The sequence below is a fragment of the Haliaeetus albicilla genome, chromosome 24 (genome assembly GCF_947461875.1).
Source record: "Haliaeetus albicilla chromosome 24, bHalAlb1.1, whole genome shotgun sequence".
NCBI lineage: Eukaryota > Metazoa > Chordata > Aves > Accipitriformes > Accipitridae > Haliaeetus > Haliaeetus albicilla.
In genome coordinates, this window is record NC_091506.1 from 16,649,054 (window position 1) to 16,672,169 (window position 23,116).

At 38.8% G+C, this 23,116-nt stretch overlaps 1 protein-coding gene across 1 annotated transcript in view; it reads right to left on the reverse strand.

The window, feature by feature from the left end:
• Positions 1-22,672, reverse strand: part of CACNA1D (calcium voltage-gated channel subunit alpha1 D) — a 238,207-nt gene extending 215,535 nt beyond the window's left edge. The window contains exon 1 of the mRNA XM_069812325.1: positions 22,547-22,672. The gene's annotated coding sequence lies outside the window, so the exon portion shown is untranslated. The remainder of the gene's footprint in view (positions 1-22,546) is intronic.
• Between the last annotated feature and the right edge of the window lie 444 nt (positions 22,673-23,116).

Genomic DNA, 23,116 nt, shown 5'->3' on the forward strand with positions numbered 1-23,116 from the left:
CTTTTTAAAAAAATATTTTCTTTAAAGTTCTTCTAAATTTACTGTGATGATCGCCTAATCCATCTGGGGCAAGTGCCTCAGAAGTAACTTGTTCTCAGCTCTGGAAGTCAGGATATGAATGGGATTTTTGCAGGTGCCTGCAGCTAAAGGTATGGCTAATGGCTTTGCTGGAGACTGCCTGCATCAGCAATTCAGAGGCAGCAGGATTTACAATTAAAAAATGTATTGAAAGAGAAGGAAAGATATCATATGGCGGTGGGCTGGGACATTCTATTAACGTGCTTAAATTGGACACTTCACTTACAATGCTGAAGATACAAACGAGTACATCTGTGCACATTCATGCTGAGCTAAGTTAAAATGATTTCTAAAAGATTACACACTACGTATTATACATGTTATACTTTTCTTAAAATAATGCTCAAACATAATTTTTACCAAAATTAGGACCACGCATTGAGTGCAAAACTGACTAGAAACAGCTTCTTCATCTATGACTGTAACATGCCTTTAATTCCCTTTACTCCTGAAAGCTACAACAGTCAGAAGAATACAGTGATCAGACTTCCAAAAAGTAGTGGATTGTTGCTTTGTGATCACATCTTTTTCCAGTTCCCAAAACAGCGGTAATGGTACTTCATCTGCTACTGTCTACTCTCATTTCCAAACTCACATTGTAGTGGTCATAGCAATATGCATTTGCAGAGGAAGTAAAAGACATTTTCCTGAAGGCATCTTTTAGAAAAACCTTTTCCCTGCACAAACACATTAAAAATCTGGAAGAAGAAGCAACTATTGAACTTTTCATCATTTCTTCATAAATGTTATTTAGTACTGAAAAACTGAAGTAATAAAACCTTCAAAATAGGCTTAGACAGAAAGTAGTTAAATATAGTACAGGAAGAATAAAATTTTACTGAACCATTCCTTTAGTTCTTTAAGAGTCTCTTTCTGTCAATTTAAAACACAATGAACACTCCTTTCTCCGAAAAGTAGTTTCATTTATGTTAGGGAGTTGGTCAGTGTGAATAGGGTTAATGAAGTGGATGTCAAAATAAGGCTGATCAGTCCTCTGTGCCTTTAATTTCTGAATTGTTGTGGCTGCATTATTCACTTTTTTCAAACACAGAAATGTCCCACCAAGCAATCCCTTTCATCTGGACACATCATCAGTTGTTTCCCCTTAACTGCAGTTCCTTAAATCTGGAATTAACTCAAAATTGCAGGGTTTAAATTCTCCATCAGCTGTTAATTAGTATCTATTGTGAGTAGCTAATAATTTTAGAGTATTTTTTAAATGGATGCTGTCTACGTGTTTTCCCTCCTCTTTTTCTACTTTTTCTGATACTAAACAAGATTCTCATTCAGTTTACATGCATTTGACGTAACTGAGTGTACAGGACAATGAGGGAGATAATAATAATCCAGATTATTGTGTAGCTAAATCTCAACAGAAGAATGTCTCCCAGCTAAAGGCACATAGATGGATGAACTTTTGTTAGCAATCATTTCAGAAATGTTAAATAACTATTTCTTTATTTTTCCTGCCCCTCAACTCCTCTCTAGTCATTGTGGCTCTTTGTTAAATCACTCCTCAAATTGCTTTCACAACAGCAGGTACAATTTGCATCTCAGTGTGTGTGTGTGTGTGATTTTGATGCTTAGTTATCCCAAGAAAATAATTTCTTCCATTTGATTCTCTGAACATTGCTTCATGCCCATAAAGAGAAAGCTTTACTGAAGAAACTAAACATTCTTGCTTAGTACAGTCCCTACCAGGTTTCATCTCAACTAGGAATTCACGCAGAAAGTTACGATTAGCTCTGACACCAGTGAAGCCAGTTGCAGAATTGGCCATTTTCATGTATCCTCATTCTGAGCTGGGTTAAGAACTAAGCTTAGAATTTCAGTGGACATTTGACTTCAGGCTTACCCTGCACATTAGTCTGAAATGGAAATACAATGTGCAAAGCTGCGCAGCAGTCATAAGAATGAAACTTTTCTTGACTGCCTTAAAGGAATGTTTTAAAATGCTCCCTGAGATGTTTTTTGAGCTCAGCTGATGAAATTATTGCCTGACCTGAATAAAGCTGTTGTTTATAATCAAGAAACTGGTAGATTCTTAAAGAATTGTATCTTCCAGGAGACTAATTGACTCTCACTTCAGTAGCAGAGTGACCACAACCCATCACTATAAACAATGGCACTGAACAGTCCACTGCGTGTAAGAAATAAATGTATAAAATAATCTTTTTTTGTTACTGGCTACTTACGGAATGTATTTATATGTCCACCCATTAACACACCATAGTAAAGCAAAGTTCCACAGAGAAATTACAGAGATATTTGTCAATAGATATTTGTAAGTTGGCTAGATGTATAGCTTGAATGGCGTTGTCAAAATACATTTTCACTCTTACAGCCCAGGAGCAGAAGAGTGACTTGAAAGCTGAACCATCATGTTCTATGAGGTTTTCAGTCAGTATACTACAAAATCGGTGTAAAAGATATAACCAGAGTTTAAGTGTTTACATTTTCTCAAGCATAAAGCACTAAGCTTTTTATATTAAAGTATGGCAGCATTAGGAAAATTATGTGGGTTTATTCCTTCAAACTTGAGAAAAAAATTACATACCATTTGTGTGAACACAACAGAGTGTTCCGAACTCTTTTGCACGCTGCATACAGTGCGTGGAACAACAGTGGATCTGATAGTTTTAAGAGCAGACAAGGTCAACAAATAATTTATTAAATGACCTTCTAAACACAAAACTAGAGGGATTATATTTCAGAAGACAAATAGGTGTGTGAAGATTTACCTCTATAAAGTTACTAAAGTACCTTCATCTGACTATATCATCTGGGAAGTGTATGCATCTGTAAATACACTAGCTGTCACAATGTCACAAGGCTTTGTGCAGAAAAAAAAAAGTGTAAGCTAGGTTGGGTTTAAAACCAAAGCAAATAATAGAATATGTATAAGACTGATTCTCATAAACCAGAAAAAGATCCTGAAAACAAAATTTGCCATACAACTGTATTTAACTTTAGAACATTTGGGGTAACTTTCATGTATTTAATTTCAAGCTATACAGAAGAAAAACATAGCTTGTTTCTCACATATCAAATATATATTTGTTGAAATTAAATGTTCTGAACAATAGGACTGTCCTTCTGCACTGAAATCTGTGGAGAAAAGGACAGGATGGCTCTTCCTTGGAAGAAATACTTCTAAGCAGAAAGATATCAGGTCTTCACTGGAGAGACAGAATAGTCTCAAACTCTTCAGGGAGAGGAAAATATGTATTTAAGTGGTGGTTGTCCCAGTTTCCACCTATGCCACCAGAATAATCTGGAAACTCAGTGTCACTGGTTTCCACCACTCCATCACAAGCACATCTTTCTTGTTTCTCTCCTTTGCTCCTAGTCCACACACATGGTTTTGTATTAGTGGAGAGGCATAAATAGGCTTTAGGTATCACAGAACAATCTCGTACTCGTGAGGAAATGGGGTGGACTGATCTGCAAGATCTTTCCCTCACTCAAGTTTGTAATTCTGTGCTCTCTGTAGTGATGAGAGAGCTAATTTATGAATGGCTGGGTCACAAGAGAATTAATGTACCACAGCAATGGAGCACGATATGCAGACTGGAGAGGGGAGAAGAATGTGGAGCTCAGCATATCACTTTTTCTCATATAAGCTGATGCTCAGCTTAGAGAGGAAAACCATACTAATGACGCAGCTGATGTCTTGTTAGAAAACATCTGAACTGTGACCAATTTTTCTTGACAAGAATTTTTATTCTGTATAAAAATGAGATGCTTAGTCATTTGGAAAATAAAGACTAAACCAGTGATGTAATTTCATTCAATGATGGAATTTCAAAGAGGGGGTTTTTTTTCCTTTATTATAAAGAAAATCTTTTAACAAGTCTATTGAACCAGCCCATTAATAAGCCTCTTTCCCATCAGCATCAAAAGAGAAGTGAGAGTGCAGTGCCTAGAGGATAAACAAGGATATAAAACCTTTTCTTACCATTTTAAAATTCAAAGTTTCTATGCCTCTGCATAAGGCTGTATGTGTACATTCATGCACAAATAAGAGTAACAAGCAACAAATATCCTTCTCAATGTTTAGCCTCTTGCTGTACACAAATAAAGGGCAAATATAGAAGAAAATGTAATGTGTCAGACATCAACACACTTTTTTCTCCCCACAAGATACAGGCTTGTTATCCATAGGGAAATGTGCAGGAAGGTAATTCTCAGAATAGAATGCAGACTTGGTGATGATGTAACACATACATTTAAGTGGGGAAAAGGGAAACAAGCTGAACTAGTTAGGACAAGTTTTAGCAGCACTTAATCAAAGTTGGTGAGTAAGCCCCAAGACAGGGAGACAGCTGAAGGGACTGTTGTCTCCCACGGGTCTCTGCCACAATCTCTCTGAAAATGAAATTCTAGTTTTCTCTTAGCATCCAGTGAAAAGGAGGCTGCCAGAAAAAGGTCACTGGGCAGAGGTGGCTGAGAGCACACCCACATACTTGTCTGTCTCTCTGCAGGGCATTTCTTTCCATGGCTGTCTGGCTAAGCCACATATACAGTGTTGGTATGAACCAACATGGGTTTACATGTTGCTATATATACCAGAATGTCCTAGTGTCAAATGTTGCCTCTGTGTTCAGGGATGAAAAATTGTGTGGCTTCTTGGGCAGAATATATATGCATGGTTTTCCAAAGCTTTTCTCTTGACTTGACAGATCAGACTTCCCGCAAGGTATTTGGAAAAGTGATACAAAGGACAAAAAGTCTAGAATTTATTACACTTATATAGTTATGCTGGCGTTTTTGGAAGTTTTCTCAAAGTTTACTAGACACCCAGCAAATCAGTAGTTTTTATACTTCAGCTCATATCTGTATCTCAAAGAGCAATCATAATGAAATCAGAATCATGCTTAACACTCAGGTCTTACTAATCATTGCCTAACTTTGGTTGTACACTCAAGAAAATATGTGTATCTGTCTCCTGTACCTGAATTCCCAATCCAGGAGTTACTGAGATCATCATGTATCTGTTCTGGAGGTGCTGCATAACTGCATTTTCTGCCAAGGTTTCTTTATGAACTCTTTATGTCACACTGCAAAACAAGAGTCCAGAAAAGTTCACAAAAAACGCATCTGGATTTTATTACCATTGTAACCCAACACAGCATGCTCCTAACCAGCAAACCTTTGGACTCCTATGTCTTCTTCTAAATATTTCAAAATACTTTACAAAGATGAATGGATTAAGCTTCTAATCCTCCATGGAGGTAAGATGAGGCAATGAGAGATGAAACAAGTTTTGTTGCAGTTACAGGTCTGGGGTAAGAGTAAAACCCCAAAAGTTCTGACTTCCCTTCATCTGCTGTGATCTGCTTTGGAGTACAATGATGGTAAAGCAAAATAAAGCAAGCAGGTTACTTGGATCTTTTCCCATAAATTTTCTTATGCTCATATGCTTTATGGCCAGCAGAATATTGTCAGTGAAGATCCCAGAAACACAGAAAACTGTTTTAGCTGAAGTCAGACATAATCCAGAGAAGGCTGTTATCACCTGTTTTGCAATTCTGACTCTCAGAACCTTCTTCTGTGATTTTTTACCTTCTTTAATCAAACCTGACTCAGAGAATCATGATATCACCCCCACAGCTGCTGTTCTCACTCTTATTAGCATTGTCCCTCAAAGGACTATTAATGAATAGCTGGTGGTAGCTGTCAGCTCAAGAAACCAAGTGTTACACCCTGTTGTATAGACAGTGTATCTGTGTGCCTTCTTTAAGTAGTGAAATCTTAAAAGAGCAAGGGGAGTTAAAGAGGGACAATGATCTGAAGAGTTTGTGCTGTTTCTTATGGAAAGCAACTTGCAGTAGTGTCCCCTGGGGCAGCCACCTCTGTGTAATGTGGTTCCAGGAACTCTCCAAATCATACCCCAGAGAACCTGAGAAGTGGGTGCAAGGCCTGCGATATAATGCTGTCACATGTGAAAAGCAGAAAAGAAAATGAGAGCAAAGGCAGGTATGATGCATCGTAATCTCTTCTCTGTGAATCAACATAATTTCCATACAGTAAAGCAAAGGAAAAGTGGGATGATTTCAGACAACGCGGGTGAATTCTTGAGGCATAAGCATTTTGATTCAAAGATAATAATAAAGAATGAGAGAAATACAGATCTCATAGTGACAGAGAAGGATAGGAGATCAAATGAAAGTTTGTACCATAACTTTGCTGACAACAACGAGCTAATCTGTTGCTGATATAACATACTTGAAAGGTCCTCCTTCAGTGATCCTGCCAGAGCTATTAATCTCTGGACTTTAGGCAGGTCTAAGCACCCACTGGTTCAGTAGTTTAGTCAGATTCACAACACAAAGGACAATGATTTCACTACTAATCTTTCTTTTAATAGACTAGATTTGTAGAACAATACCAGCTGGAAAGGACCTCTGAAGGTCATCTGGTCCAATGCCTTGCTCAGAGCAGGACCAGCTTAGAGCAGGTTGCTCATGGCAGTCTTCTCCACGTCCAGAGATGAGGATTTCATCTCCCCAATGGGGAAATGGGTCTGAGCTTCATGAGGCTCGTGCCAGTTGATGTCTGTAGACTGTTAACATCCCTCTGCACATACATCTTGTTTTATCTTTTTTAATATATGCATACCATATTTATTTTGTTCAAATTAATACAGTGTTAATCTCAGTCACCATAGGAAGATATATGGTGGAGCTAAAGGGATTATTAGCATTACCTGGTCACATGGTACAGCAAGAGCCACACACCCACCCACGCAGTAATTGCACCCGACTGGAATCAGGCAGATACTGTCCAGGGGCAATTCTCAGAGCCAAATCTTTGTCTAGTATAAAATGGCAGGGCATATTCAAGATGAAAGGACTTCTGCCATTTTAGAAAAGCTAGAGGTCTAATCCAAAAGGCCTCCTGAAGCTTTGCTTCTGCTTTCACTGAAATCAGTGGGAAAATCCCCGGGATCATTACTTCCATTGCAGCAATGTCAGGTACGTGCAGATAGCAAGTGGGCACTTCAGTACAGATTCATATTTATTCCATGCATTATTTGTGCTGTGGTAATGTCAGAAATGTTTTGGACAGCATCCATACACACAGGAACGCAGACATCCTGCTTCAAATGACGTACAGTCTAAAACATTAATGCCTACATCATCAGCTAATACTTCTTTACTATAAGCTAAATTTTCTCACTCTTAAGGCTTCACTCTTTTCCCCTTTACAATACAAAATGCCCTGTTTCTTCCACCTTAGAGGGCACTGACCTTACCTCAGTCAGAGGTATATAAAATAAGGTGTCATTAGAGTGAGTGGTCACAGGGAGCAAAGTTGATGGCAGTGCTGGAATGGCAATGCAGTATGGAATATCTTGCTAACAGTGTTTTTCCTCCTCAAACCTTAAACTTTTCCACACCTCTAAAATGAAGAAGGTAGCCCCCAGAGAGGAGTCCTTCCACCCCACTGAACAACTCAGTTAACTGCACAACTTCTAAGCCATAAACCACTTGAGTAATCCCACTGCTCAACACAGGATAAAAGGAGAAAATAGCATTAAAGATTTAAAGTAAAGAACACAGCAAACTCAAATGATAGCTGCGCCATTCACGTCATTACAGCTAAGGGTTTGTCAGCACTTTCATTATAATGCTCATTTCTCTGCTGTCACTCCAGGCTAAAATTTGGCAGAGCATAACACTTAAAGCACAGACAGACACAATAAGAATGCAGCGAAAAGGAAAGCAAAGGCTTCAAGGACGGCATCCTGAGATACCTTCACGTCAGGAACAAACAGTATCTTACAAAGCATGATGCAAGAAGTTAAGCTGGGAGAACTATCCCTTCTCTCATTAAGATGGTGTGATAGAGAGGCAATTGCACTGAAAGCTCAGTGAGATATATTGTTATGCAATTACAGAGAATGGCTTAAAAGATCCAGAAGGCTAAGTATTAATATGGTAATTTAAGTTAAATTTATGCTGCAGTACAATGGAAATAAATAAGCTAGAAAGAAGAGGCAGATCACACACACAAATATTACATCTGGGCAGTTGATATCAGACTTCACTTAGGGAATGTATGAAAATATGTCTGCTTGGAGTGGTTTGGGGAGTGGAAAGTGCCACTAATATATGAGATTTCTTTCAAGCAGTGTGGAGTACCTTTCTCCTTTCCTCCTCCTGTCAGAGTTGAGGCTGTTGCTCCAACAAATGTCCCAATACAAGAAGAAAGCAGGACTGAGCATAGCATCAAAGTATCTCTTACACTCCAGTAGTAAGGCTTACATTGTAGGGTAGAATGAATTAGTACTGCCATTGAAAGAAATTGTCTCGCTCGCTCTTCTGCTTCATCCCCTTAGCTCCTTTGTCAGCCTAAATACTGGTACCCATATGGATGCAGAATGACCCAGAGTAAAGAACTGAGGTAGATTAAAACTAAGCTGTGATGGTGGGTCAGTTTTAACTTGGACAAAGCCCTGAGCAACCTCGTCTGAGATCAGTAGTGATCCCTGCTTTCAGCAGGAGGCTGGACTAGGTGACCTCCCAAGGCCCCTCCTAGCCTGTGAGAATCTCTGTTCCTATGGCTCAGCTCGTGGACAAGGTCAGGTTTAGGACCACTTCTTGCAGTAACAGAGCTAGCTAATGCTAGATTAAAATGTGTGTAGAACCATGGTACTAGTTGTTATTTTTTATATTTTTAAAAGTTTTTAACAGGTTTGATTACTTCCATAGAAAATGGTAAGAACAACAAAGATGCAGTTACTGGTACACAGATTTGGTGCATTGGATGGTTTGTTCACTCCCCATCTCTGTCAATAGGTGCTGTGGGACTTAGTACAAGCCATTTAATTTTGTTTCAGCATCAATGAAGATGCTTCTTATCTTTAAAAAGCACTGAGAGATGAACCGTACTGTTTTGCAACATATGATCGCTATTATTATCTCAGTAAATTTTTATGAGGATTTGAAGAATTCCAGTAAGTCAAAAAAGAAGGTGCTTAGTTCCCATGTTCAGAATTAGTTATAACAAAGACTTAAAGATAACAATTATATAGGTCACCTAATCCCATCAATTTTGTTAGATTAGCATCTTCCTTGACTTCATAAATGAGTGCAGGTTTGGACCACGGTATTCTTTCAGCAGCTCTTGAAGAAGGGTAGCTGTGCATCCTTCATAATATATATTTAAGTGTTTGAGAAAGTCTAGTGCATCATTCTTAAAGCAGTGCAACTGCTGAACATGGAAAAATTATATTGTGCTCATCATATGAGAGCTCTGATGCTTGTAAGAAACAGGGAATTAAAGGCAATATTAAAACAAACACATGTCTACGCAACATCAGTTTAATTTGGTAGCAAAGGGATTATTTTCATTACAATAATTAACAATGCTGTTGCTTAAGAACCACAGTTCTGTCATAAGTTTATCAGGACATACATGCATGCATGTTATGATATAAAATTTACTGTCATTTCTCACAGAAGAGGTGGAACGCCACTGCCCTGCTTGCCTGTGTTGTCAGGGAAGGGCATGCTGTTTGCATAAGATACAGGTCACACATTCAAAACCATTTTCCTGGCACTCTCAGTCTTTTTCCTTTGTGCAAAATGCTGATGCTTTCGAGACACAATGATTTAGCGTGTCACTGTGCTAGCGTAACAGATGGCACAGGTGTGCAGAATGAACAAACAATGAATGAGGGACCACATTTCATTTTTGTCAGTGTGCAATCTTTCAGTGGTTCTGATACAAGGCATCTATTATTCACTCTTTTTAGATCAATCTGCTCCCTTTGTTTAACACGACCCAGTTAATAGTGAGATACATTTTTGGAAAAAATTAGGTAAAAAGTCAGTGCAGTATGCAGAATTAACATGAGAAGAGTCTGGTCTTTTTAAACCTGAGGTCCTCATTTCCTTCTAACAGGACCCCAGAGTGATGAGTATTGTCTTCGTCTCGTGTCTAACCATACAGCTCCCTGAACCAAAACCAACAAGTGTTTCCTTGGCCTCTGCTCCCAGGCCTCCTCTGCAAAGCCTAGCACAACCCTTCTGTGTCACTGAAGCCCCAGATAAAACCTGAAGCAAGGTCTTTAAGTGGGGTTAAGCATTCTTGGGCAAGGACCTTAGACTTTGCACTGACTCTTCATACAAGGATAAAGCTTATGAAGAGTAAGAAAAAGAGAAAATAGGTTGAAAGTCTTCAAGGCAGCATTCAGAGGGCTGGCCATATTTATCCACTCACTAGGCATGAGGAGCAAAGACAGCAGATTCAAAACCACCTGTTCTTACCCACAGGTAAATAGGAAATAGCTGCAGTATAAAATGCAAAGTGTAACCTCTCCTCTCCTACGAGTTAAGGATCACTGAGGCTCAGCAACATTCTTATATTTTGTCAGACCTCAGGCAGCTGTTTCACATATTTCAGTAAGTACAGAAAGGAAAGAGTGATACTCTTAAATACCAGTGTATATGTTAACATGGGAGGAGGATGTATCAGGTGGAAAATAAATTATAAGCTCTTCAAGTGTAGGTATTGAAACATCAAGCTATGAAAAGCACTGCAGCGTTCTATAGTAACATACCAAACCTTACAGTCTAAAAATGTTACAGAAATGTTTACATAACCGGATCTAAGGACCTAATCCAATGCTCATGGACTTCAGCGAGACTAAAAATCTTGATGCAACTTCTTTTTTTCTTTAAATAATCCCTTTGAACTGTAAAAACAGTTTTGTGCTATGTATTTGGAGACCAAGGGCTTTCCACTGATAAAAATCCTGGAAAAGCCATTATTTTCTTAAGTTATTGCTGTCTATGAAGGTTAATTAACATTGGTTTGATTTAGTTTTAAGGTGAAAAGAAACATGATTTTTTTGGTCTTAATTTCCTTTTATTTTAAACAATGTGTTACTGTTACTGATACACAGTTCTTACGTGCTATCCTTTTTCTCTCATCTGACAGCTCTCATGCTTTAATAGACTGCAAGGGGAAGCACACTGCTTTGTGTAATAAGGACACAGATCCTACTCTAGGGACCTCTGTAGCAAAAACCCTTTTAATTAGAGTAATAAATTGTCCACCCTTTGGGAAATTCAGGCATTTCAAAACTTATTTTCATCCTAAGTGGATAAAAAATATTGAAAACCCAAAATGTTTAGTAAAATGTGGATTGCACTGTCTTTTAATTTAGAAATATCAACAAGGTCCTGTTAAAATATTTTACAGTAATATTGAAATATTATAGTCTGTAGATTTAAAATTTGAACATAAGAAAAGATCCAAATGAAAAATGGAAATGTTGAAATAGAGTATTCAATTATATTTTTTAAATGTTTTGAATGTTTTCCATATCAAGTTTTTCTTCCATATTACTAGAAGACATTTTGAATTAGATATTTTCCAACAGTAAAAATTCTTTTTTCTACATCTTATTGGAAATTTTTTAATTTTGTCAGATTTCAAAGAAACAGTAAAATCAAAAAGAACTACCTGAAGCTGCCCTGACTTTTAGGAATGTGTCTGCACTTCCACACATTTTATAAATCGTACAACCTGTGTCTGTGATCTGTATTCGGGGAGGGAAGAAAAAAAGAGACTAGAAATAGCTGCTACTAATTTAATGCTTATACCAAATTCAGAGACTATGAAGTTTGAAGGTTTTAAAAGCTAGTGCACTGGGCATTTTCTTAAGTCAATATTTTATATTAACAGAAAAAGGAATTACAGTATCACTCTTGAAAAGATATGAAGAAATATTTTTTTACAAGCTTCTTCCTCGTGAACTGCTAAAGACATCTAAAAGTTGCTTTTATTCCAAACACAGCTTCCACATCACCTTTTTTAACATAGTTTCAAAGCCTTAAATGATCTAGCAGCCAGTCAGAAATGTGTGTCAAATTATTCAGTACCTATTACTGTACTATTCTCCAAACCCCAGATTTTTTGTTGGGATTCTGAGTGTATAGAAGCCATTCAAGCATGAAGTCTGGGCAAGGTCCAGTATGCTCTGCAAGTGTCTCTGCCCAGCCTGAAAATTATGTGGGAACTTCCACTTGGTTGGTCTTGGTGCGGTTTCAAAACAGTGCAGAAGGGATTTGAGGGGAGCAAGGCCATGGAGAACACTCCTCCATAGCTCTGCAAGGTGGGAACTCTCACATTGAAAGGCATTATTAACTTTTCCTGCAATGCATCCAAACTTGTATCATGGAATGCCTGATGGATACAGGGATATGTAACAGCAGCGAAATGACCTCATGGTGGATGCTTCGTCCACTATTTCATTCCTGTTCAAGCCCACTTGCGGCAAGAGGAAAAGGACCCAATTTTATGCAGAATGCAGGAATAGACCCATTACATCTGTTCCTACATGAAGGGTGACAGAGCAGAGGAAGTGCCTCTGATTCAGGGTGAAATACAAATACCTGTCCACAAATGGATGAGTCAGAAAAGAAATTTTTCACAATAGTTTTGCAATTGTTTTCCCAGTAGAAAATTATGTCAAGTACTTCCTGAAGGCCATTAGATTTTAGATCTAAGTGTAAGATCCATGAAGTAGATAGGAATTATAGTGAAAAGCCAGCAGCCACAACAATCCTTTGCTAGTATATACTTGGAGAAGGTTAAAGGTAATTTAACCTCTGCGATGGAAGTGGAGGTTGTGCAGTTGTAAAACCTCTCACATCCAACCCTCTAGGACATCCTAAACCAACACCATCTTAAGGCTGATCCCTCAGCTGGGGAAACGGGCTAGTTTAAAGGAACCTTTGATCCTTGCCACACAGAAAGATCTTGTCGCAAAAAAAATAGATATGGGGCAGGACTTTGAAGATAATCAATTCACTGGAGAAAAAAAAAAGCCTCCTAGGCTTTGGCAGGTCTTTCTCATACATATGGAGTGTCTGTGCATAATAAAATGTGAGTGAGATCAGTCAGCTTGTCATTATTAATGAATAATGGGAAATACAAAGGGAAAGCCAAAGCCTGAGTGCAATGGACAATGACAGCTTCGATGACTTTTTTATCTCACAAGTTATAGGTGTGCTTTCTAAAATATCAGAAATAAAACTGAGTTACAGAGTCCACATGCAAGATGCAAGCCTTATGTGACATCAAAATAAGGAATCCATGGAAACTGCTTCTCTCAAAGTAATGATCTTCATATATGCCGCTGAAACACTTGAAAGTGTGCATCAAGTCAGTGTAAACAACCCAGGATGAAAAAAAGCTTCAGCTAGTTTTGCAAAAACAAAAGGCAGCAACTCCAGTCAGTGCGATACAAGTGCTGCAATAGCAACCACTCTGATGGCAATCCTTCAGCTGTTCATAAGGAGCAAACTGGCACCACCATCTGAAAGTTTTCTGAATTCACTGTTATTCTTTATCTAATTCCACTTAATCATTTAATTAAAACAAAAACAGTCTAAATAGCCTTTAATAACATTTCTATAAGGAGAGATTTTTTTTAAATAAAAAAGGAATCATCATTGTTTTAAAGGATCATTACTAACGCCTTCTGCCTTGAAAACTAACTACTCCTTTAAATAAAAAAAAACTTATTTAGAGGACCATGAGGTCCTGCTTCTCCTTTATCTCTAAGACTAGTTCAGTGTTGCTATTCATATGAGAAATGTTCTGAGCTGACGTAAGGTCAAGCCTGCCAAAGCCCAAAGATGACCCAGTCTGTGTTGTCCACGCGCATGATTTCTGATCTGTAACAAGAGAACAGTGCAATATTTCAGCCTTGTTCTTTAACACATTTTGGTCCTGGTGTGAGTTAGTTGCCTCCATTACACAAAAATTTCTTTTCTGTGCTATTTACTGCTTTAATATTCTAAATTTGTGGGATGAAACAACAGCAAAACTCCCCTGGCACAAACACCTCTCAAGAATGGGTAGGTGTTTACTCATGGAAGAACTACAGATCTCAAAACTTACAATTTGGGTCTCTGCCTATTATATATGAATACTTAAAATTATAGTTTCTTTCTTTGTACCACACACATTTCATTAAAAACAAAGTTTCATGATTTCACACAAATTCAAAATGTGGCAGAAAAGTTCTAGATAAAACTAAAATTTAAAGTATTTTAACAAATAGACTACAGGGTTTTCTAATTATTTTTTATATGACTGTACCATGCAGTACAGTCATATACATTTAAACTAGAGTTACCAAGCCAGGTCCCCAATTTTATTACATTTGCTTGTCTACTTACTACTTTGCAAAAAGAGCTCTCTTCAAATTAATCTTCTGCAGCACATTAAAATATTCAGCATACTAAGATATGGAGTTAATCCTTGTTTTCCCTGCAGAAAGGCTGCAACAGATGAACTACAATGCTGCGTAGAATAATGTTTTAACACATGTGTGTTCAGTTTTGCAGGAACCATGTATTGGAAAGGAGTACCTGAAAAACTGAAGCGTGCTTCCTCCTCAGTTAGCATATCACAGCATTAAAACTGACCATTGGTATTACTCATTAAGTAATACCTAGAAGATACCTGTGTATACGTTTTGTGTGCTAAGATACCTTAGATAGGCTGCAAGGATTGGTCCTAAAAGAACAGGGTTAGACCTAACCATTGAATCTACTGACCTTCCATTTTCACAATTTTTACAGTAGTATATTATATATATACAAACAGCAGATCATCTGATAAGGCATTAGAGTAACAGAGAGCTTGTGCTTTTTTCAAATTGCTGAGAAGAATGACTATGGCACACAGCTTCTCTTTTCAAAATAACAGCTGTGTCTACCCTGCAGGGAAGAGAAGAAAAGAACTTGGGGTTTTGGACTCCAGGGGGGGTTCAGCAAAAGAGACAAAGAGCTGGCAAATTTCAAAACGCTGCCTTAACACATACCTGCTCGCACTCACCAGTAGATTTTCTGTTTATAAAACAACAACAAAAATTATTAGGGGGGGCGGGGGGAGGAGAGTGTGGTGGTGTGACTTGAACTGACAAAAAGAGGTGTTGATTCCAGACCATATGTACTGAATTCTCCCCCAGAAACCGCAAGAACAGTCACCAAGTCCATCTGGTCCCCATACTGCAGAATAAAGCCTCCTTTGCTCACAGCACTCGCTGCAGCACATGTATGCGATTTAACTTCACCTCCCTGTAATTATCTTAGTACATTCCCCAGGAAGCTTGTCTTATCCACTTGACAGCTACCAAGTGATCTGGGCAGACCCCAGCGGTCTTGCTGAGCCAGTGGCATGTTAATGGACAGCCGCACCGCAGAAGATGTGACAGGGGAGCCGAGCAAAAGGTTTATCGTGCATCTCCTCCGTACGTTTCCCAAGCCACTACACAAGCATCAGCACTTAGTGGAGCTGATTCTCCCTATCTAAGCAGCCTTGCTAAGGCTATGACTGTGATTCCTGTTTGAAAAGTTATGCTGCATTCCTGAGCAGGCCAAGATTGCATTAACCGTGGAAGAAAAGGATAGTCAATACATCCTCCAAATTTATGCCGCATCCTCACTTGAGGAACAGCTGGGTCTAATTCACTGAGCTCTGGGATCCAAGAGAAAGGTGTGACAGAAAGGTTCGTAAGCAATTGAATATATATGCCCTGTACTTCCTTACATTCCTTTTTGCCATTAAATATACCAAGTAATTAGTGCTTTGTTATAAAATACTATTGGGGCTGCTTGAATAGTCTTGTAGTTATTTAATAGATTACTCGGCAAAGGAGTGAATTTAGCCAGGTGTCCACTGGTGAGGAGACTGCTAATTAACTGATATCCAGGCAGGCAGCAATTATCCTTCTCCTCCCAGACAAAAAGAATATCTCTATTCCAAATACGTGTCCAGAAAGAATTAAGAGCTCTGAAATGTACATCTCTTCTAGTAGGAAGTGATTCGGAATGGAGTAGCAGTCAACCCAAAGATCTCAAATAATTTGAACTAAACACAAAATAAGACAAAATAAAGAAACTGTGCTTTATGAAGAGAGGAAACTGGCTTCAGAAATAAGTTTCCAGCTGGGACCAGATTGCAAATGCCTTTATTCACTCTGCGGGAGTAGTTATTCACGCGAACAGTCCCTGTAAAGCCAGGGAAACAAACTCACGTGAGCATGTAGTCATGACTGTGAACATGAGGCTTGCCATCTGACCTTCAAAACCAACAGAATTTTGTGATGCTTTTACTGAAAACACTATAGGGATGTTGGGGGTTGTCATTATTTTCCTTAAATACAATTTTGCTGTCATTTTATATCAAATGTCTCCGGAGGAAATTAACTGATTTCATCTTTAATTTATGGAGCGTTTTTTATTCTGACACATTTGCTCAAATAAGCTGATTTACAGGTTGATGTCTCAGCAACAGATTTCTAGCAAACGGGATGCTGGGATTTATCAGGCTTCCACTCGTTTTGTTTTCTGCAATGTCCAGCCATAAAGCAGACTTCCTGCGGCCACCTGGGGCCGAGGCTCTGCTGATGGGCACCCACCCATCTGCACAGAGACCAGGAGCCATCCTAACAGATAAGTGTGAGCACAAAGGCAACCAAGTGACTACCCATGTTGAGTAGGAATGAAGGATTCCTGGAGGCGTGTCCAAACAGCTTTGCATCCTCAGTTTAATGACACCAGAGAGAAAGGATGCATTTAGAACTGAGCAACATAGAGCTGTTCTGATTACAAGAGTTTCGACTCATTTACGTAAAGGCTGAGAAAGAAATGTGAGAAGTACAGTTAGTGACCCAAGGGGAAAATTTCAAAAGCACAAATAAGATTTAAGTGGCAAGCTGCAATAAGCAGTTAGAGCTAATATCTGAAACCAGAAGCCAAGCCTAGGACAAGAGGTGATGTGGCACCCAAAGACCAGCAATCAGGCTAAATACCAAATGTCAAGAGCCTGAGTCAGAAACTGAGATACAAGCCAAAGGTTAGGACTGAAATAGGTCCTGGATGCAAGCCAAAGGTCACAAAATTAGCATTTTCAAATAGCCACATATCTCAGCTACTGACTAGTCAGAGAACAAACTTAGATGCTCTCTTAAATAGCACTGATGATGCACCAGTGAGCATTCACAGGGTGACCATAGTCACCATGGCTGTGGACTTGCTGAAAGGGTCAGCCCAGCCAGCAGTCCTTAACTGCCCACCCTGAGGTCAGTCTGGGTCATTCAGATCCACAGTAAGGCTGGTAACAGCTCCCCCTGATTACATAGATGAGTGAAGCCCCTAACAGCCACACATATGTTCACAAAGTTTCCCATCAGAAAAGTAAGTTACGGAGATTGCAAAGTTCCTCTCTTCCATAAGCTCCGTGGAAGTACAAAAAAAGGCAGTTCCAGCTGAAATATGAGAAAAAAATGGGGCCCAAAGAGATTGTAGAAGCCTCAAAAATCCATGAAAAAACAGAAGATCTTGCTACAGATCTGCATTTTAGTTGCCTTTTTCCTCTATTATAATTTTGCTGACTATAATAGCAGTATATATACAAGCCCTGCTGCTAGTGTATTCCTTTGGCTACATACAAATAAGCAAGATATTCTCTTTTGATAATTTTACAAGGTAAACAATTTCTAGTATTAGATTATTTTTAATGAGAAACAGGTAACAAAAGTATCAAAAATAACCTTTTTATGTATAAATTAAAAGAATAAATTCATCCTGATGTCCCATTATATGCCTCATTAGCATATTCTCTGGAGAATGCTTGATGGCTTTGGGAGCCTTTCAAGAACCACTATAATGTTGCTTAAAACTACAGTTAAGAGATATCTTAATCTCAGTGAACAGTTTGCAAATAGCCCATATACCATAATATCTTTTTGCAAACATTAATAATTAAATTCTGACTAGAGATGCAAATGAAAAATCAACTTGAAGAGATAGAATATTGACAATTCCTTTATCTTTCTCTCCATTTTTTTTTTGTCAAGGTTATAAAGAACTAATGGGGATTGGAGTAAGCTTAATAAACCTCTCTCTCTCTGCTCTGCTGACATGATGGTAATAAAAAAATACATTTGTACAACTACCTTAATTATTATAGATTTATTTTTTTCTTTCTCAAAGTGTTTGACAAAGTGCCCTTATACCGGCAGCCATGTCCACCTGGTAAAGTCAGTGTTTCAGTTACGAGCTTTCACTTGCAGTGGATTTTACTTAGTAGGTCTCTCATTGTTTAAAAACAAAAAGTACCCTTCAAACCTCTCAGCAGTTGGCATGGTGCCACTAAGCCAGGGACCGCACTTTGCAGAAGTGTGACCATTAAACAAGCACCATGAAGTAGGTTAGGACCCATAAAAAGAATATCTGAAGTTGAATAAATGTAAAAACCCTGATATTACACAGTAATATTTGGGGGATTTTCTAACTGAGCAAGATTTACAGATTATTGCTCCTTTCACTTAAGCATTGCCCACAGTTGTTTTGTAAGCCAACAGCATTGCCCGGCTCTCGTCACAGACGCTCATGAATCTCATGGTGGCCCCCTGAAGTGCTACGTCTCAAAAGTTTACACAGCCTATTTGGCCAGCTCCCCATTACAGCTGGAATTTCTGACCGAGACAAAAAAAAACCGAGAAAAATAACCAAACCAAACTATAATGGGAGGACCTTACAAAAAATATATGCCCATGATATTACCAAAGCCAAACAGTCCCCTTCCCACACAAATACATTGCAAAGCCACGGCTGTCTTTGCCTGCTAAGACCTTCCTTCAGCCTGAGCTCCCGTGCTACTCCTGTGCAGACACTCTTGCTACTGAAATCTAAAGCAAAGAGCAGGAGGACCAGCCTGCCTTCCCCCTCTGGCTGGTCCCACGCTCCCCCTCTATGCACCGCAGTACACCAACAGCTCTTCCTCTGTATTCTGCTTACCTCTTAGACATAACCACTTATTAATTATTCAGGTGACAAGTCTGTCATGAAAATGGAGCTGATCAGAATTTTCCTTAATCAAAAAAAGGCAAAAAGGATGCCAGTTTTACCTGGTGAAAACATTTTACAGAGGCAATTTTTTGATCTATTTTTTGGTAACTGGTTTTGAATTATTTTCCATTAGGGTAAATAGTGGACTCTGGTCATTCCTGCTCTGTAGGACAGCTTATCACTTCTGGAACTCAGTTCTCTTGGTTGGCAGGTCTGTTTTGTCACGGAAGTGTCAGGCCTCCTAAAAGCACCCCGTCTCTGTCTGATCAATGTCAGGCACACACTTATGCACAGGGATAGGGAAAAGGCAAACACGGCAAGCTTGACCTGCCCATCACTGATTTCTATGCTGGCTGTCATCAGCCACAGATTGCACTCACAGGTAGAGGAGGAGCTGAGCAGTGAGGCAGGCACTGGCTTTAGACCTCCAGGACTGCAGAGCTCAGCTGAACTGGCCAGCTCTGGAAGGCATCGCGCCAGAAGGAAAAAGCGAGAGGAGATGTGGTCCTTCAGCTGTTTTTGCATACGTGCATTGTTTATACTGCAGCTCTCAATGCCTGTTAAATTTAATTGTTTTGAAAATCATATAACTTATATAGACTTTAGAAGAGGTAATCATTTTAAAAATGAAAAATAGTCATCGTGCTGACTGTGAGAGTTTCGAAAGAACCTGTTAGAGCCTGTCATGTAAACTGGTACTCAAGAGGTATTTAAATAATTATTTCTGATTATTACAATCTATTGGAGAGATGCTCATCAGCTTTTCAATCCTTTACCTGACAAAATGTATCACCCCTACACAAGCTCTTTGGATTCATCATTTCAGTACACTAATTCCACACATAAAAGTAATTTTATTGTGAAATAACACTGGGGAAAAATTACCGCATGAATGCAGTGGATGGTTTCAACACACAACATATTAGTTCTTTTCCCCTTGCAAACATGCCAAAGCAAGCAATCCAATTTGTAGATAATCCCTAAAGTTACATTCATTTTCAAAATGAAAATTCAGTAAATCTGTACACAGAATTTTGTAGAAAATATTTTACTAGTGGACTGCCATTTTGCTTTACACACATAACTGCACACAACCCATTTGAAATTAATTAAATAAGATGTTACTGCTTTTGTTCTTAAATGATTCACTACTATCAGATCACTTTCTAACGCCAGAGTCAAGGGACACGAGGTCCCAAAACTAAAGGCTGCAATTGCACCTCCACCACAGCCCTTAAGGCCTGCCTGAACTACAGCAGTTTCTCGTGCTAAGCTCTGTGCTAGTTTGGTTGCAATTTTCCACAGCATTGCGTGTTAATGCCTTCCCCTTGAAACGCCCTTCCTGTGCCATTCCTCACCCACCTCAGCCACAGGGCTCTCCAGAGGATCTTCAGCAGACAGCTTTACGGCCGTCTTCTGAACGACTACAGCAAAGGAATTCTCCATCAGCCACAACTTAATTGGGGAAAAGAAGCCAGATAAGAGGTTGGGATCTCATCCAGTTTATTTACTTAGTCATGATGTAATTGAGTTTCCCTTTTTGCCAGTATGGTGACTCCTTCCCACTTTGCTTAGGCTGCCTTCCTCACCCCCTGGAGGAAGGCCATCCCACCCCAGACGGGGTGGGTCTGTCTCAGGGTTTCAGTTCAAAGCAGAAACACCTTACGGATTCCTGACTGCAACAGTTAAGGGCAGAATTTAGCACACAACACACATTAAATCCACATGGTTACGTCACTGAATACTCTTGGACATGATACATCCTGGAAAAAGCTGACAAAGCAAAGAGGAAGAGGTGCACGTGCTTACACCAAGAATTAACCGGCGCTGTGCCGTGCCGTAGGTCTCTGGCTACCCACGTGTACCTTTCAGTTTGCAGCCCAACCCCAGTAGGCAGAAGAGCACCCGGAGAAGGTGTGAGGTGGCAGCGAGGGGCCAGAGGCAACCCACCCTGCCAGAGCACGGCAGCGGTCCTGAACCTGCTCCTTTGTCATGACTGATGCATTAGGATGACAGCAGTCAACACGGCCCTCACCTTCAGACCAGGTCTGAATCCACCAGCCCTTCCCCAGCTGAGTGAAATATCATCATAATGCCTACTGTTTATATTCCTCTTCGAAAAAGTATTTCAATGAAATTTATAATCTTGAGTAATTATATTGTACTCATTTTATGTCTGGGAAGATGAAGGTACAGAGAGCTGAAGTGGTTTAATAACCTATGAAATGAACGCAGGTTTACTGATTGCCATTCCTCTGACACCGGAGAACCCAAGAAGCATCAAAAGCAGCCAAAACCACCAGGCTATTTTACATTATATTTGTTCCCAGTCATGTCTGAAAAGCTCTAGAAGCTATTTACTCTTAGGATGGTATTGCATCTTCTTTATCAGTACCGCACCACATCAAGAAAAGCCTATTGAAAAATACACATTTGGTCATAAAAAATTTATCTAACCTATTTTAAAGATGATTGCTCTGATATGTGCATATTTTGCAAGAGGACCAGGTAAAAATATTTAAAAGGAATTCTGACTTGCTATTTTACAGCAAGGCTTCAGATATAAAGCAGCATATAAACCTACATTTTAAAATTTATGCAATAGTCTCAATATTTAAAGGGCTAGATACATAGAGGCATCAAAAGTGGCTCAGGAACCTTAAAGGATACAAAAGGATGTTTACAAGAAAACAAAAATATAAGGACACAATAATGTCATAAAACCAACACAGTATATTTAAGGTAGATAACTCAATAATTAAAAATAGGCCAAGTTAAAAACGGACACAGTTCCACTAAAGTAGCTTGCTCAAGGCTCAAGGTATCTACTGTGATGCACAATTATTCCTGATGTATTTCTCAATTCTGTACAGAGCAGAACTTTGCTAATCTAACAGTAATTTTTTTGATCTGTGCAGTCTATAATCTGTACAAGAAGACTTAGGAGAACAGGCTACTCTGCCTTGTGATAGTAATTGCATATTGTTTTTCCTAATGTTATTATACCAATAAAACAGAAACTACATGTAAAATGAAATAAGCAATAGAGAATCCCTGACGGTGCACCTTTGCTACTGCAATATTTTGTCAAATCGCTAATTTGCCACAATGGAGAACTGCAATAGAGTTAATTTCCTGTAATGAAATTAGTGCAGTTCTAATATATTCAGCAGCAAGCCTTATATCTACTGTTGGATAAAATACAACAAAACTGGCTAAAGATGTATGTTCAAAGCCCTATATATTACAATAAGTATATAAATCAATAAAAGTCAGGCTGTACACCTACGTCTAATACTCTTAGTGAGGCTGCGATCAATGAAAGGCCTGTATTCAAAAATAAGTTGTATTTAAATTTTTGAACAAATTTAGTCAGGAATAACACATTACTGGATATTAATGCAAAATGCAGAGTCTCAGAAATAATGTTTTCTCTTTAGTTCTGATTTATGTCAATGATAAACTCTCTTTACTCTGTTCCGTGACAGATTATAACTAAGGGTGAGCATGATACAATTTCTGAGCCAAACCTCTGTGCTCTAGTTAAAAAAAGTCAGGTTTACCTGTCTAATTTCACTACCTACCTTCGTCAGAGAAGAGCTGTCATATTTTGATGCAAATTCCAGCAATTTACATGTTTCAAGCTGGCATGCAATGTCTTCCTAGAAAAAATTGCCACCCTTCCACAGTCCCCCGTGAAACGGCAAACCAGGTTAGAAAGATAGAGGAGATTGGATTACCTGTCTGTGCCAGATCATTGTTTCTAGGAGATAATCCATAAATGATTAATCCTTCTAATGTTATTGAGCAATGTAAGGAGGGCTGCCTGTGACCTATTTCAACCTCTTGCACTGTTGTTGTGGGAACAGCTTTACTGTATAAATCGAATTGAGTATTTTCATTCTCTTGGTTTTATTGAATTGTAAGTGTAATTTAATGCCTTTTCTTTGTTCAATGGTTTTTTTAGCATCTCTTAGAAGGACCATAACTGTTGGTAATACTCATGTCCAAAATAGCAGTAAACACATGGATGGCTAAATGGTCTGCTTCACATTTTCTAGAACATTTTGCCAGTTGTACAAGGAGGGGGAAAAAAAAGAAAAAAGTCATCCATTCCTGTTCCAGAATCATGACTGCAACTATTACATGACAAA